The sequence below is a fragment of the Protopterus annectens genome, chromosome 10.part0 (genome assembly GCF_019279795.1).
Source record: "Protopterus annectens isolate FY-2018-M chromosome 10.part0, PAN1.0, whole genome shotgun sequence".
In the NCBI taxonomy this organism is placed as follows: Eukaryota; Metazoa; Chordata; order Ceratodontiformes; family Protopteridae; genus Protopterus; species Protopterus annectens.
In genome coordinates this window covers 540,574,126-540,590,524 of record NC_056744.1, presented here as the reverse complement: position 1 = coordinate 540,590,524, position 16,399 = coordinate 540,574,126, and the positions used below count along the sequence as shown (strand labels likewise).

At 37.1% G+C, this 16,399-nt stretch overlaps 1 protein-coding gene across 1 annotated transcript in view; it reads left to right on the top strand.

The window, feature by feature from the left end:
* LMX1A (LIM homeobox transcription factor 1 alpha) overlaps positions 1-16,399 on the top strand; it is a 741,391-nt gene that overhangs the window by 195,071 nt on the left and 529,921 nt on the right. The window lies entirely within an intron of this gene.

Sequence of the window (16,399 nt, the reverse complement as noted above, 5' to 3'; positions counted from 1 at the left end):
ATTAATTCCTTTTTTAAAACTATGTTCATTTTCCAATGAGGTGCCAGAGTGTTTCTCTTTCTGTAACTCTGAATCTGTTAAACTATGTACATGATCAGCTATGGCTGAAAACAAATGCGATTCAAACTGATGTTAGAATTTCTGTAGATGAGTTTCAACAGGTTTAATTGCATCATTCAACACATGCTGTAACATATCACTAAAATGGTCTCCCAAACTACTTGTAGTACTAAATAAATGACATTTATTCATTTTATTTGTCTATTTCTTTATTTCTTTATTTATTTTCCTTTAGTAACAACAACAACAGCATACATCTAACATTTACTGAAAAACAGTGATTATTATGCAAGTATGGTTATTAAAGCAGTTGTTGGGAAAAACATGCAGACAGCTACAACATGTTTGACTTTTGCGGTATACATTTTTGCATAATCAAGCAGCTGAGTACGGCTTTACTGGTAGGGTGTCTGAAGCTGTTTTTGGTAGATGTAGTTTGAAAGATCTGTTTTCTCATCAATATTTCTACATTATTTTCTTCTGAGAAATATGATTATTAAATTCAAATGGCTCTGAGATTGGTGTTTGTAATCACAGGGTCTTTCTAGTTAGTATAATTTCAGTTGTGTTTTATATATATATATAAATGCATATTATATTATATATGCATATTAGCAAGCTAATGCCATCCATCAGAGTCATATATTTTATATTTTTGTATTGCTTCATCATGTTCATATTCTACTTAGTTATATTTTACTGGGTCATAAATGAAAAAGAGTGCAAATGGTCAAGTTCAGTTGCCATGTCAATCAACCAATCAGTCAATAAATCGATGATGAATGAGAGATGTATGTTCTGTCTGGACAAACTTAAAGTAAAGGGCATAAAATCTACATAGTATACAGGAGATAAAGCAATATGGTCACAGTAACAAAATGGTCATATGGGAAGGCATTAGTGTACTGGAAATATAAGCCCCATGTACTATATTCACATTTTCTGGTTAGAAAACATTGTTTTATAACTATTATGTGCACTTGCATACATTACTTACACAAATCATTTACATCATCCTTAACTGTACCTTAAGCAGGTGGCACAATGGTGCAACATGTAGTGTTGTTGACTCACAGCATGTGATTCTCTGGCTTGGTTCTTTGCTGGGGTGCCTTCAGTGCTGGATCAGCCTGCCCTCCCTGTGTTTTGCATAGGTTTTCTCTGTGTGTTTTGGTTTATGTCCACATTCCAAGACATGTACTAGGTGGCTCAGGGTCTCTAAACTTACCATAGCTGTGAATTCATACACGAGTGATATGGAAGAAAGATCTGGCAACGTACTTCCATTTCCTCATTTTCCTTGTAAACTGTGTGGAAAATGGTGACTGTCTTCAGGTCCAATGGAGGAGGCAGCTGCATCTCATAACTCTACTCTCATATATCTCATATCTCATATCACTTCTCTGCCAATGGCTCACCATGCTACTGGCTCTCTAACTATGTATGCATGCTATGAACTGTGCTCAGGTTTTTTCCTTTTCTTCTTCTTCTCCTTTGCACCCTTCAATTGTGTTACTCCTTATTATATATAAACATTTGTTTTCAAAGTGTATATTTATATGTATAACTGTATAAATGTAAAATTCTATGCTTGTTTAATTGTATGTAATACAGAGCTTTTCTCCCCGGGCCTCCACTGAAAATGGGCCCCTTGGGCCCAGTGGACCTTCCCGGTTACCAAACTGGAAGTAAATAAGTAAATAAATAAGAGAGAGAATGAAAATGTTAAGCATTTCATGTAATTTTTGCATCAAAGGCACATTTCCTTCCATTAATAAACATTTCAACAAGTGCAGATTTGCAGCATTTCCTATCATTATCATCTCTTAGACTATCAATATATCTGCTGGTTTCTTCATCTGTACTCCAAGTCTAAAATACTTAGGAGGGCTCTTTACTTTGGAGAGCTGATCTTCCTTTTGTGGCAGTTCTTACTGCACTAAAGTTTAAATGAAGATATGACTAATAGAAACCTATCTAAGCAACACTGGACTGTCACAGTTTTTAATGCTCTTATATTCTGAAGAAAGTTTTGTTTTTCATAATTCTAGAGTATCTTTATCTCTCCGGAAAGTTAAAATATTTGTCTTCTGAAAATGTTTGTGGTTCCTTCTCTACAGCTTTCCATCTTCCTCATGAATAACAGAGGATCTTGGTTCATCTATTTGACCAAAATAACTATTATAGTGTCAGTCTACAAAACTTCTACAGGATTTATTTTCTCTCCCCACCGTTCCCATTAAGACCATTTCTCTACCAATTGATTCATTCATCCTCCATTGGTTGTCTGTAGCCATATTACTTACTGACTGAGGAGAGATCAGCCACCATCCCTGGATCTCCTCTGTCTTCCCCATGAATATCGGATAGTCTTCTGCAGTTTTTGTCATAAACATATTTATGTCTCTGTTGATTTCCTTTCTGTATTCCCATTGCTGTACCTTCGTTTGCAGATATCAGTAACGCTGATGAAGCAAGTAATTTGATTTTCAGTCTGGTGCTCTTTGTCAGTTGGACTGGTGAGCAATTTATTTGCTTATGTATCTACATTTATTTTTAACTAAGTCCATCTACAAAGAACAATTTTCAATGAATCTAGTGAAATAATGCCTACATACAAGACAACTGACACACTCATGTTGTATAGAGGTATAGTACGTCGAGTTCCTAAAATTCCGTATTCTTGTATTGTAAAACTGTGAAAAGACAAGACAGTCAGGACTGCATTTGGTATTGCTGCTTCTGATCTGAGTTTCCACTGTCTGAATAGTTCTCCGTACTTTTTTTTTTTGGTTTGTGGATAGTATGGAATGGATGGTATATATGTAAATTCTCATTCATAAATGTCCTTTAAATTTCTGAGTTTTGTATTACAGATTATTGTGAGGTATGACAACATTAGGTATCTCTTGTCTGTCTTAGAATTATAGTCTTTAATGCATTGCTCACATATGCACTTGTGTAAATCAGTTTGATTATACTAAAATACTAAAATTAATAGTGTACATACAGAAGGCCTCTGAGAACTAAACCAAATTTGTGCACACTCTGCTTCCTGGATGACCCGATACTGGGAATGATGGCATCTCTTCATTTGGATTGTTGTTATGTCATGTGGCACAGCTCTGCACTACTTTTGTTTTTAATCAGGGTTGACATTTATGACCAGTCATCACATTTTTTGCTCTTTCATGGCACTTTACAATTCCCAGATGTGTGAATCTATCCTGTCAATCATTTGCCATGTCATTTGATTAGGAACTATTTTTTGTTGTCTTTGAAAATTAAGCTCAAAAGTGAAATAACATCACATTTCTTTACTTAATGATAATTTCCTTAGAATAGCCTATTATTACAACTTCTTTAAGCAACTGTGTTTCTGAATCAAGGTCATTACAACTCTGCACATCTTTTACTTTTTCTCCCATTATATTAAATGTAGCATGACCCAAATAGCCTCTTCCTTTCAAACAATTATTCATGATTCCCAGGTAATTACACTCTGCTCTGCTCTGCATACCTATATGCAGTTCTGTGGCCTGGTCTGTATTTTTAGATATATGAGAGACTTGCACAATTTAAGTAATGTTGTGTACAATCCAGGAAAGGCTTCATACAAAGATTTTCTAAGTACATTTCAATGGTTTATGATCTTTTTTCACTCCTTTTTCACCTTTTCCACCTTAACTTCCTCACCATACTTCTGAATGGAGTTTGTTATATCTGTATACTTCTGCAGTTTTTCTATAAAAAATACATATTTCTGTGCATCTGTAAATATTCTTGATCCAAAGTTAGTTGGATTAATCTCTTGTTCTATTATAACCCCAGGACCATTTTGATTAGGTCTTGGTTGCTACCTAACCAGCTTTTTCACATCTTAGTATTTTAAAACTGCTGCTTTAGCAAATAATTTCTTAAATATTTTGGAAATCTTTTTCTGTTTGTAGTCTCATTCACAGGGTTACTTTTTTCTTTGGCAACTTACTTAGAAGCATTTATCTCACACACATTAAGTACAACTCTGGCATGATACTGCATTATTCCTGGGAAAATACATAATGACTGCTTGCTGTCAGTCTTTGGAATTTGCAAACTTCTCTAACTTTTCTGTATCATTTTTAATCTCTCAGATGTAAGACTATATCACATTTATTTCAAACTTTCCACTCTTATTTTACATTTTCTCTTATTTTTTATTTTATTTTTATTTATTTTACACTTGTTGACCGGGCTAGTCTAACTGGATATATGTCCATTTTCAGTAGAGGCCCGGGGAGAAAAGCTCCAGGACAAAACAGATGAAAAAGTAAAAAAAAAAAAAAAAAAAAAAAAAAAAATAGAGTTTACATAGAAAAAACATACAAACTACTGGGATACATTTTCAAGACACTGGTTTGAATCATCTACAAGATATTAACACCCTATTAAAAAAACACCCTCTGAAAAACAAGAGTTTACATAGAAAAAACATAGAATACTGGGATACATTTTACAACACACTGGTTAGTAATCATCTACAAGATATAGACACCCTGGTTAATAATAAATACAAAAATAGAGACGACAATAGTTAAATACTATTTACAAATATATAGAAAATGACATTTATAATGAGTCAAATCATAGAAGTTACAGATAAACTGTTCTGATTACATATTCAATAAGTACAAAATTGGGAAAGTAAAAAAAGTAATCTTAATCAGTTAGTCGGGGTTGTTACAAGGGCATAGCCATTTTGTTCTAAGGAGTATTTTCAGTTGTTGTTTGAAGAGGGGTAGAGAAGGAAGAAAAGTTAATTCAGTAGGTAGAAGGTTCCAGTTTGACTTGAAATAATTATGATTCAGTCTATTTAGAAGATTAACAGTCAACTGTCATGATATGCATGTGTCTGATCCCCTGCAGCACTACCCAGGTCTTCAATTACTTGCACAGCAGCAGCAGCTCTTTGGAATACTACATGTACTGTTGAAATAATAAAAAATGAAAAAAAGTCTGTGCCTTTCCAATAATATATTAAATGTATGCAGTTTGGAGCTTCTTCATCTAGCTTTATTTGCCAGAATACCTGAGTGCATTTAATACTGAGAAGAACTTTACATTTGACATTGTTGAGGTAATGCTTACTTTTAGTGACTGAACTGAGATCCTAAAGCTCAATATAAATACAAATCTTATTTTGTAACTATACTATTCACTCATTCTTTTAGATCTAATTGTTTATTAATACTACCTAAATTTCCAGGCACTTTATTTCTTCTAATATTCTGTTTATGAGAGCCAGTGGTGCTTTCCTATGAACATGTATCACTGCCATAGCATCAAAATCTATTCATATATTATATTCTGTTGACAAGCTTCCTATACCCATATATGACAACATAGTTCTGAATGATATCACCTCTGTGATACTGAACAGCATTCATGACGTCTTTTGTAATGTATGAACATTCCTGAATTTGTACATATTTACTTCTTGTGCTTACACTGGAAATTTATTTTATCATTTCTAGCTCCTCACAAGTCAGATGACCCAAACACTGGTAACCCTGATTTCTTTAATTACTAAGATTTAAAACAAGATCTTGCACTTTGTAGTTTTATATTTTTTGCTAATAGCTTTTAACCTGTGGCTTGTCTTGATTCCCGGAATATATTATCAGTGTGTACAGAACTCTTTTTTTCTGCAAATTTTAGCTCTATTTCTTAAAAGTGCAATCAGAGATAATGGGCCCAATTCAGAAAGGTTTCCTTAAGGTGCAAGCCTGGTGGCCACCTTGTGGTATTTAATTTCAATTCAGAGACATGCCTACCAGAAATGCTAATGAAACATGTTGAGGGAGAAGCCTTTGTTAATTAACCATGTGTCCCCCTTCCCCAAAAATGTCTACAGTAAGACATTTACACAGCTGAGCAATTCAAAGAATTACTCAGGTACATAACTCTCATTGGTTGGCTGTGTTAGGGGGTGGGGACACCATGGCTACTATTTATATCTTACCCTAATGACACATAAAAAGATTCATACCATGTGCCATCAGCATTCTCTATCAGCTCTTGGGCAGATTTATAGCCCTTTGTACTACCAATAGAAACCAGGAATATTTCTTCATATTACTTTAAGTCTTTCAAAAAATGTTTTTAACACTGGCTCCTCAGCACACATCTAGCTTCCTCTCTCTTACCTGCCACTAGACACCTGGGGTGCTGTTAGTATATTACCTTAAATATTAAAATAATGGTTAACATAAAAGAGGAGAAAACTTTCAGACCTTGAACTCTTTGGGACAGAATCCAGCTAGACAAATCAGACCATTAACCCTCTACACCAACTGTGGAAGGCTTATGTTAAAGTGTGTTTTATCCACTACAAAAATATGAAACTCTTAATTCTGGTATTATTGACTGACTGCAAAGGTCCATGAGTTATGAGGGATAGGACATATATAAGAAGCAACAACAGGAGCATTCTGCAAAACCAGACACCGTTTTAAACTATTATTTAGCCTCACTAAAAAGTTAATAGAGCAACATGTCTAGCATCATGATGCACTTTGTGAACAATAAGAAAAATCAAACTCTAATGTCTGACATTAATGACTGACTGGAAAGATATGTAATTTTACAAGGGCAGGGACAAAAATAAGAGAATAACGCTGGGGCATTCTTTATACTAAGGGGCAGGTAAGAGGTATATCAGTGTGCACACGCTTGCACGTGTGTGTGTGTGTGTGTGTCTGTGTGCATGTGTGCGTGCATGTCTGTGTGTGGAAGAGTGAAATGAGGGTGGAGCATGTGCCAATACGATGTAAGAGACACCCATAGAACTTGTCCTAGGAAAGTGCTGTTTTGCACTCCTTGTAATTACAGATGATTCATAGAAATGCAAATTGGTCGATAATGACGTCTTTCCTATTTGCAGCTAACATGTTTCTGAATCCCATTTTCTCACATTATTGGAACAGTCCCTTTTGGCTCTTTCTGAATCCCTGGAAATATTAATTTCTGCATGTGACTAGCCCAGATTGAACATTTTGTTTATTAATTCTTAACATGATTTGCTACAATGTATCATACACTTTTGACTCACGGCTTTTGATGCATTTTGACTACACTGCACCAACTCTATTTAGTTTAATAATGCCATCAAATAAATCATTCTCATATTTCTATTTAACAGTCAAGTTGTTTGTACAGACTTATTTTTAATTTTACATATATTTGAAAACTGACCCACCACAGTTTCTACAAAACTAATTAGGAACTGGACAGTGCCTCCTGTTCTGGTTATAGCCACACCTAGTAAACTGCAGTTTCAGCTATACATAGCTTCCTGTGCATTTCATGGCCTCTTTTTCATTGCCTTATTGTTTTCAGTTCATTTCTTAATTTTACTCGGGTATCACAAGAATTTACCTTTATTATACAGCAGCAAGAATATACAAAATAAAAATTAAACACATTTGCAAGCACATGCAAACACAACTTCCTAAAAGACTTAAACGAACCAAAAACTAAAAAGTTACACACTTAAAACCAAAACTGAAAATAAAAAAAACATGGCTGCTACTAAAAACGGAACGCTCCTTTAATAACAAAAAACACAGTTGACATCAGAATAAACACAGACTAAGTGCTTTCGCCCTTCTACTCCTGGACTTCTTCAGAGTAAATTAATTAAAGAACAACCATCCCTTAAATAATCAGTGCAGCTGTCATGTGATCACTTAGTCGCAATGTTTAAAAAATGAATGTGTTATTTGTGCACAGTACGAAATGTAATAACTTTAAAAGGTTTCTAATTTTTTATTATTGACAGAATGTGTGATGATCAGAGAGGTGGTGATCTTAAAACTTACTTGCGGTTAAGGAGATAATGTGGCAGCTAAGACTGAATGCCAGGGAATACCCTGGCGTTAATGATTGTTGCTCAGTAATGAGTATTTTAAAAATGAGGGCAAAGCAGATTTGAATTATAACTTATACCTCCTCTGGAGGAAAGATTTTTCAGAATGGTGGCTAACACCATTATACACACACACACACATACACACATGTGTATATATATATATATATATATATATATATATATATATATACATATTTTTTTTTTAATGGAGATATATTCAAAGATTGTTTTATAGGTATTTTATGCCTATTTTTTAATATATTTTATACTTTTCTTGTATGTATAGCATGTTTTATTGATAAGTTTTTGTACTCATATTTTAACTTTATTTGGTACGAACAATAGTTAGGGGTAGTGTTTACATAAGTTGTGGTCTAATGTATTATCATCATTACATGACACAATTCATGATATTGGGTGAAATTTTAACAAAGTTGTTTCTTTGACTATAGCTTAGGTTTACTTCCTGTGTTTTGGGGATAACTGTTGTATGATTTTATTTGAATTTTGTTGGTATTTTCTGACAGGGTTTTGGTTTAAACATTGCGACTAAGTGATCACATGACAGCTGCACTGATTATTTAAGGGATGGTTGTTTTTTAATTAATTTACTCTGAAGAAGCTCAGGAGTAGAAGGGCGAAAGCACTTAGTCTGTGTTTATTCTGATGTCATTTGTGTTTTTTGTTATTAAAGGAGTGTTCTGTTTCTAGCCACAGCCGTGTTTTTTTTCCTAAAAGACTTACCTTAAAAACCATGCTTTGTTGAAGATAAAGTTTTAATATGCCCTAGTAATAATAATAATAATAATAATAATAATTATTATTATTATTATTTGGAAAACAGGCAACTTCTGACTTGGCCTTGATATTATATATATATATATATATATATATATATATATATATATATATATATATATATATATATATGAATATAGTTTCATGATGCAGACAAGTATCATTAATCCAAAGACTGCTATGATTTATGACATGAATCACAGTTGTTGTGTCCTTCAGCTTATCCCGGCAAGGGGTCACCACAGCGGAACTCCGGTCTGCTAATGTTTGGTAGTGGATTTTTACGTGCCGAGTTACCAGCCCTGATGCACAACCTTCAACAAAGGCACACCCATTCACGTATGTCTCCACACAAAGACGCTTTAGCTGAGAATTGAACGGGACAACAACTTGCTGTGAGGCGACAACGCTACCGCAGCACCACTACCGCGGGTACCTATGACATGAATCACAGTAATTTCTGATAATATGCAAATGTCACCTTATTATTATGGATGGCTCACAGGATCACCTACTATACAAACACAACAATGGACACTGGGCTGGTCTATCATGACAGCACTACTCAGCATAGTCATATAAGATAGTTAAGGTACAGCCTAACAAAGTGTCTATACACTTGGTAAAACAGACTGCACCTTAACTACCTGCCTTACACCACTGTGCTGTGGTCTGCCAATATGCACATGACTCATAAAGAAATCATTAAAGTAATTCGATGTGACAGTGCATAGAGGTTTACTACACACTATGGTAATGAGGGGGTCTGGTGGTATGTGAGCTCTCACTAGAAGATGCTTATAAGTATCACATATTTGCAGTGGGCTAAGGTTTGGAATGGCTATAGGTCTGCCTGCAGTGCAAACGACTTTATTGCTGCTAGGAATTTTCTAGATGTGCAACAGAAGTGGTCGGAGGCTTACACTTTGACAATGCTAGTATGTTGTTTGACACTGTTTGCTGAACAGGATACTAACAAGGATGGGGTAACCTGACACCCACAAATGTTACAACAGCCATTTGCCCAGTTTGATTCACATAGATTCACTGTTGGGATCAGTGTGTGTATAGTGATGTTGCATGGTTTATGGATACTGTGTGACTGAGTAGTGACTTAATTTACATGTGTGATTGCTACTTGGGGTATTAGTGATGTGCAATGGAGGAAGGTTGCATGCAGGGTCTTGCTCCACTGTACAGTGGGACTTCATGCAGAGTAGTTTAGCAGGTATTCATCTTAGTGTCACATATGAAGCTTAGTGATAAAGCACAGGGGATGTAAGTGATGGAGTGAAGTTCTTCTATGTTTGTGAAAGAGAGAGAGAGAAAGAGAGAGTGTGTGCGTGTGTGTGTGTGTGTGTGTGTGTGTGTGTGTGTGTGTGTGTGTGTGTGTGTGTGTGTGTGTGTGTGTGTGTGTGTGTGTGTGTGTGTGTGTGTGTGTGTGTGTGTGTGTGGGATCAGACATGCATGTGCTATGTGATAATGTTAGGGTATAGCCTGACAGTAGGAGTGGCAAAAGATGCATGAACCCATGTCCGAGGAGGTCAGCATCAGGTCAAAGATAATATGTTGCTGCTTCACAAATCAGGAGTTGATGGATACGCTGTTAAGTAACTTTGACTATTCCTTTTATCACATACCACAGACCTGCTTATCATTAAATCTCTGTTCCACCTCCAAATCAACCAATCCATTCTCTGAAGTGAAATGAGAAATGGTGCCATCATGTAGGGGTCTGGGGTTTATTTTAATTCACTGCACTCTGATTTCCTAGTCTGAGATGTCAGTATATGGCATGTCCACATGCTGTCATGTTCAAGATCTGCTGTGGACAGCTTCAGTCCAGTCTCTACCCTGCCCTATTAAACAACTGTGCTTTTCCTACTGAATCACAGTTGCACAACATAATGGCTTACTGGGAGAATACAAACTATTTCTTCCTACCACTTGAATAAGGGGTCCTTCCTCTTACCATTGTTTTGGCCTGATGAATTCCTTTCCTGGGCTTCATCTGTCAAGTGAGTTAGTAAAGTATGAATAATCTGAGGGGCCCAAGAGTAGCAAGGATAGGTGATATGGAAAAAACAAAATGACGGGTTCAGGCGTCTAGGCAGTGAGACATTTCCCTGTGGTACATTTGACTGGGGACACATGGCTGAAGTGACAGTCAGCTGCAGAGAAATAGGGCTGTTTGCAAATTTCCTGTGGGCAAAGAGAAGCACATACTGCCATGCTCACAGCTTTAATAACCAAATGCATGGAGGCAGAAGAAGTAATGAGTGTTGTGCTCAGTGTAGAGTACATACTTATGTAACTACAACATGTGGAAGTGTGCTACAGCATGGAGGAAATCCTGCAGGCTACTGTAGTCACATTTATGCTCCAGTATGTGTTTTAGGTAATGTTCCCTAGAGAATGTAAAGGGGGTAATGGTCCACACACACCGATTATAAAGGTACTGCCCATTGTGCACTGCATTTGTACTGCCACTGACATGCCCTCTGGCCAGCCTGCTGCTGATGCCTGCCATATTGCCTGCTGTCTCATGTTCCCTTGGGGACCATGGACATTGTTTTCCCCCTGTGACTTTGGTTCTTGAAGTTGTGGGCATGCCAACACATTCTTCTCTTTGCCCACAGGGAATTTGCAAACAGCCATATTTCTCTGCAGCTGTCACTTCAGCCATGTGTCCCCAGTCAAATGTACCTCAGGGAAATGTCTTGCTGCCTAGGTGCCTGAACCCCAAAATGACACATGAAACAGATGTGCAGAGACAAGGAACATATACAGGCAGAATTATTTGGCGAATGTGTTCTTCTCCAAGCACTGCACATGTTTTTAAATCAGTATCTTGTTTCGGACTTACTCTTCAGTGTTACATACAGTGAGTATGTCCACAGACAGCTTAATCCACTGCATGTAATTTTTCCTTACATTTCAGTAGCAGCAACAGCTGTTGCCATACAGTTAGTGATGCACTTGTGTCAAGTGAAGTCTGCTAAGCAGCAGAGAAAATAAGTTTAGTATTTATACCTTGCATCTTCATGTCCTTGTTTTGTCCTTGTGGTGCTACAGAACAGGGCTTTAGAGCAAGATGGAGTAAGTAGCCTTGGGGGGATGGAGCACTATCAGACTTCTGCATGGAGGGCATCCTCTAAATTTCAAACTAAAGCTGCAGGAAATCCTGTTTGGTGACTTGCAAACAGAGAGACCATAGGCGATCAGCCATTTAAAAGTAACATACAGAAGCTACTGGAGTTACTGTCTCACTTGCTGGTGGATGCCAGTGGAGTCAAAACTCAAAACTATTCTGACAGTAAGGATTCTAAAATTCCATTTTGGACTGAAAAGTCCAGAAATAGTAAGGACACTGTATATCATTAGTCAGAAGCAGATAGTTTCTAGTTTACATGTTAAATAGATTTATTTTGGCTGTATTATGCCTACTTATAATATTATATTTCTTCTACAAACATTATACTATCTGTATATTTACTTGGAAAGAAATTGCTTAAGCTTATTTACGTAAACAAAGAATTTTGTTATTCAACTTTGAATGCTTGTGGCTGATGTTTTATTTGTCTCAGTCAGTGCCTTAACATGTAGCTCACTTGCCTTTGGTGCTGGAAGATTAGAAGGCCATGGGTTGTATTCACACACCAGGTGTGTGGAAACTAACACTGCAGTACAGCCTTATGGGGATGCTGCATTGCTGAGTGTGCTGTCCTTCAGATGAAACGTTAATTTGGGGTCCAATTTGCCTGAGTTAGTGTTAGCTCATGTGGATGTAAAAGGCCCCATGACACATTAAAAAACTAGGGGAAGTGCTTGGCTAAATTTCCCATAGTTAATATGAATATAACCTTGCGTCCTTTCTAAAGCCGGAGGCCTAGTGGGACTAAACCAGTCAACAAAAAGAATTATTAAATCAAATATTAGCAAAGTCTGAGGTGTCTGTCCTTGGAAGGGTGATGTTTGAGTGGTATTTTCTAGCATTTGAATATTTAAAGGTTAGATTATTGTAACAGTAAACAGTAAATTGTGTTTTTGACATAGTGGTGACAGTTTGGGAAGTCATATTTACCCCACCTTAAAAAAGGAAGACAATAGGTACACCTGGCATATGGAAAAAGAGTACATGTTGAAGGCAAGGGAGGTCTTTTCTTAGAAATTACAAATAAAAGTGTGGGTCACTAGGAAAGTATTATAAGGCTGGCTTTTAATGATCTGGAATTTATAAGAAGGGGGAAAAGAACAACCAATTGAATGCATTATCCATGGAGTAAACATCTGGCATGGAGAACATTATTCACATTATTTAAAATGGCACTCAAAGTGAACTGCTTGTTAATTACGTTTTCATTTATACATTATGTGTATTATACTGCTTGTCTGGGGTTCTGCTGTAATAAGCAGGCAGTAAGATTGCTAAATATGCTACTAGATGTGCACTAGGAATGTGTTTATAGGCTGAATTTCCATTAGGTTCTCGATGGGTAAATCTATGAGGATTTCAGGAAAAATGTGATGATTGCATTTGTCACTCTATGGAATTCATACTATATGGAACTGGACACACACATGGCATCACAGAAAGATGAAGCCCCAGCTATGACCCAAACAACCCAGGTTGAGTTAATGACCTGGATTTTGGAACATCTGGTTGAGGAGGGAGATGAATTATGAGACAGAGCCTGCGCACCTCTCCTAAGGGTGTGGGTTTGGAATTTGTGCCCTAGGACATGCAGTCTATCTACAATATCTATCAGAGACTGGAGTTAGGCAGAGGCATTTGCCTTAAAGGAGGAGGAGCTATGGGGATTGCATCACTCAAGTGACAAGCTTTTGTATCACCCTATTGCACATTCACCCATTGGGTTCATAGAGACATGTACAAGGAAACTGGAGGGGTCAGATCAAAATCTGACTGCTAGATAGATGATAGCTATGACTTAGCTATGGTGTTATCCATAAAGGAAAATCAGTGGTTTAAAGTGGCCATGTCAGTTACTTAATGCTTGGCAGGAGTGGAGATGAAAATACATTGCAAGAAAAAAAGTGATGTGTGGGCTAATGCACATTATATGCGTATAAAATATTTTTATACTTTGGGTTCTCTGCAATCTGATCAAAAAGAAAATATCCCCTTCAGTCTACGCATACCTGGTTCCATAACTTTGTGTTTGTTCAATGCTGTAGAATTGCTTGGCAACAGTTCAGATAACTCTTCTTGTGTTATTGTTTAACTCATATTCAGCAACATCATTGGCTCTAACGGTTTATTTCTTTGACAGTGGCTCTATGTGGTTATACTTGGTGTTTAGGTAGTGAAAGGATTTAGAAAACTATAATTCAAAGCAAGTCTGGTTATCTTAGGAGGATTACATACTGACTAATACTAAACAAAACTTAACTGTGAAAGGTACTTTTCATTAATGGATGCATATTGAAAAACTTGAGAATTTGCTTGTTTGGAGAAGTGTTGCTGAGCCTAGAAAAGGTAGGAATATTGTTGACATATCATTCGATAGATGGCGGATTATAACAGGCAAAACAGTTGGCTGTGTGGGACAGCCTATGCCCAGCCAACAAAATAATTTAATTAAAATAAAACCATGTTATATTCAGCACTGTAATCTTATTAAAGTTAGCTAACATAATAGGCATAACAATTATTAACAAAATTTGCTTGCTTTTTGTGAAAAAATGGTTACATGATTGTGTACTTCCACTGCCTACAACATACACATGCAACAGCACTGATCAGAGCATTACTTTATTTATTTCATTATATAGGTGTAAGAAAAGAAATGCTTATGTAAAATCAGTCAATAAATAAATAAACCCCCCCAGTGACTCTCTGCAATGTGCCCCAACTTTCTGGCCATTGCCTTTCTTTGATTAATTGGGAAAGCAATGAGCAGAATTCCAGGGGAATATTACATAGTATAGTGGAGAGCTTTGGACAGACTGCTTCAGAGGATGGTGATAACTTAAGGTAAGTATTTTTCTTTTTTTTTAACCTGGCAGGAAGCCAGAAATAATAAAATTGATAATTTCAATCCTAGGGGCAATAGGCTGGCTGTGGATAAAAGGAATTTGTTATTTGCTCAGTTTAAAGTCTGAATTAGTTTCTGGCTAGTGTTTGTGTGTAAAAATATTGAAATTTCTTTGATTTTGTAGAGAGTCCCTGACCTAGTTTCATGTTTTGGTCTATACCTTATAAGATTTTTGGTTTTCTGATAAATCATTGAGAGTTACAGCCACTAAATGGTGGCGGTGGGGCTGGCTATAGATGAAAGCAAACTATGCAATTATTGTTCATAGGTAGGTACTAGGCTATTGCCCCAAGGGCCTAAGTAAGCCTAGCTAACAAAGTTCCCTGGCTTACGCCAACCCAAGAAAGTTAATTTCCTGTGCCCCTGTCGGGCAGAGCCACAGAAGTGATCCCCAGGGTGTATTTCCTATTCCCTATCCACTCATCAAGATTTTTCTTGAAGAGTGTTAATGAGGAACTTTGCTTGACATAGATGGGTAGATTTTTCCAGAGTATGGAAAGTCTCTGGGATAGGAATCTATCCCTCCAGCATGTCCTGTTTATTGTGGTGACAAGGTTTAAGTCCCTAGAGCATGTAGCTTGCAGGGATTGGGATTTCTTTAGGTGTAGCATGTCCAACAGCTCTGGGTTTGACATAGCTTTATATGTTAGACAGAGATCACCTTGGAGTAGGCAATATGCTAGAGTGTAAAGCTGGAGTTTTTTGAGACGGTCAGTGTAGGCATCTGTTTGAACCGAGTAATCCTCTTTGTGAGGTACTTCTGTGGCCTTTCCAGCTGCTGCAGATGTCTTGTGAGGTACATTCCAAAAGGGGCGTTGTACTCTATAATGGATCTAATGAGTGTCAAGTAGAGGGGAACAATAACCTCTTTTTTCCTGGATGAGAACCCTTTTGTGATGAGGTGTGTCACGTAGAAGGATTTCCTGACTACTGTGGCAATGTGATTATCAAATGAGAGACTACTGTCCACCTGGGTCCCAAGGTCTCTTATCACACATTCAGTGTTAAGAAGAAGACTGTGGTAGTTCATGGGTACAACGTTTTTACCAAAGGGGATGACAATGCACTTTTTGGCATTGAGCTTAAGGTCATGGCTCTAACACCAGGCACCTGTCTCAGTGAGGCCCTTCTGTAGTATGTCCACATCATTTGGGGACTCGACTACAGCTCCTAGCTTGCAGTCATCTGCGAACTTCATTAGCCAGAGGCCTTCTGTGTTAGCCTGTACTTCAGAGAAGTAGATACCAAACAGGAGAGGTCCCAGGACTGATCCCTGTGATACTCCACTTGTCACTGGTTTGATGTCAGATTTGGAGTCTGCAACTTTTACAGTGTGGGTTCTGTCAGTGAGCCAGTTGGCAACTCATCTTGTGACATAAAGATTTATACCTAGTTTAGTGAGTTTAGCTATAATTCCAGAATGGGGGATGGTGTTGAAAGCCTTGGAGAGGTCAAAATAGGCTGTGTGAACCACCTTAGCCTCGTCTACGGCTTTGGTGATTGCCTCAAAGAAGTCAACCAGGTTCAGGAGGCATGATGTGCCTTTCACAAACCCGAACTGGGTGGGATCCAG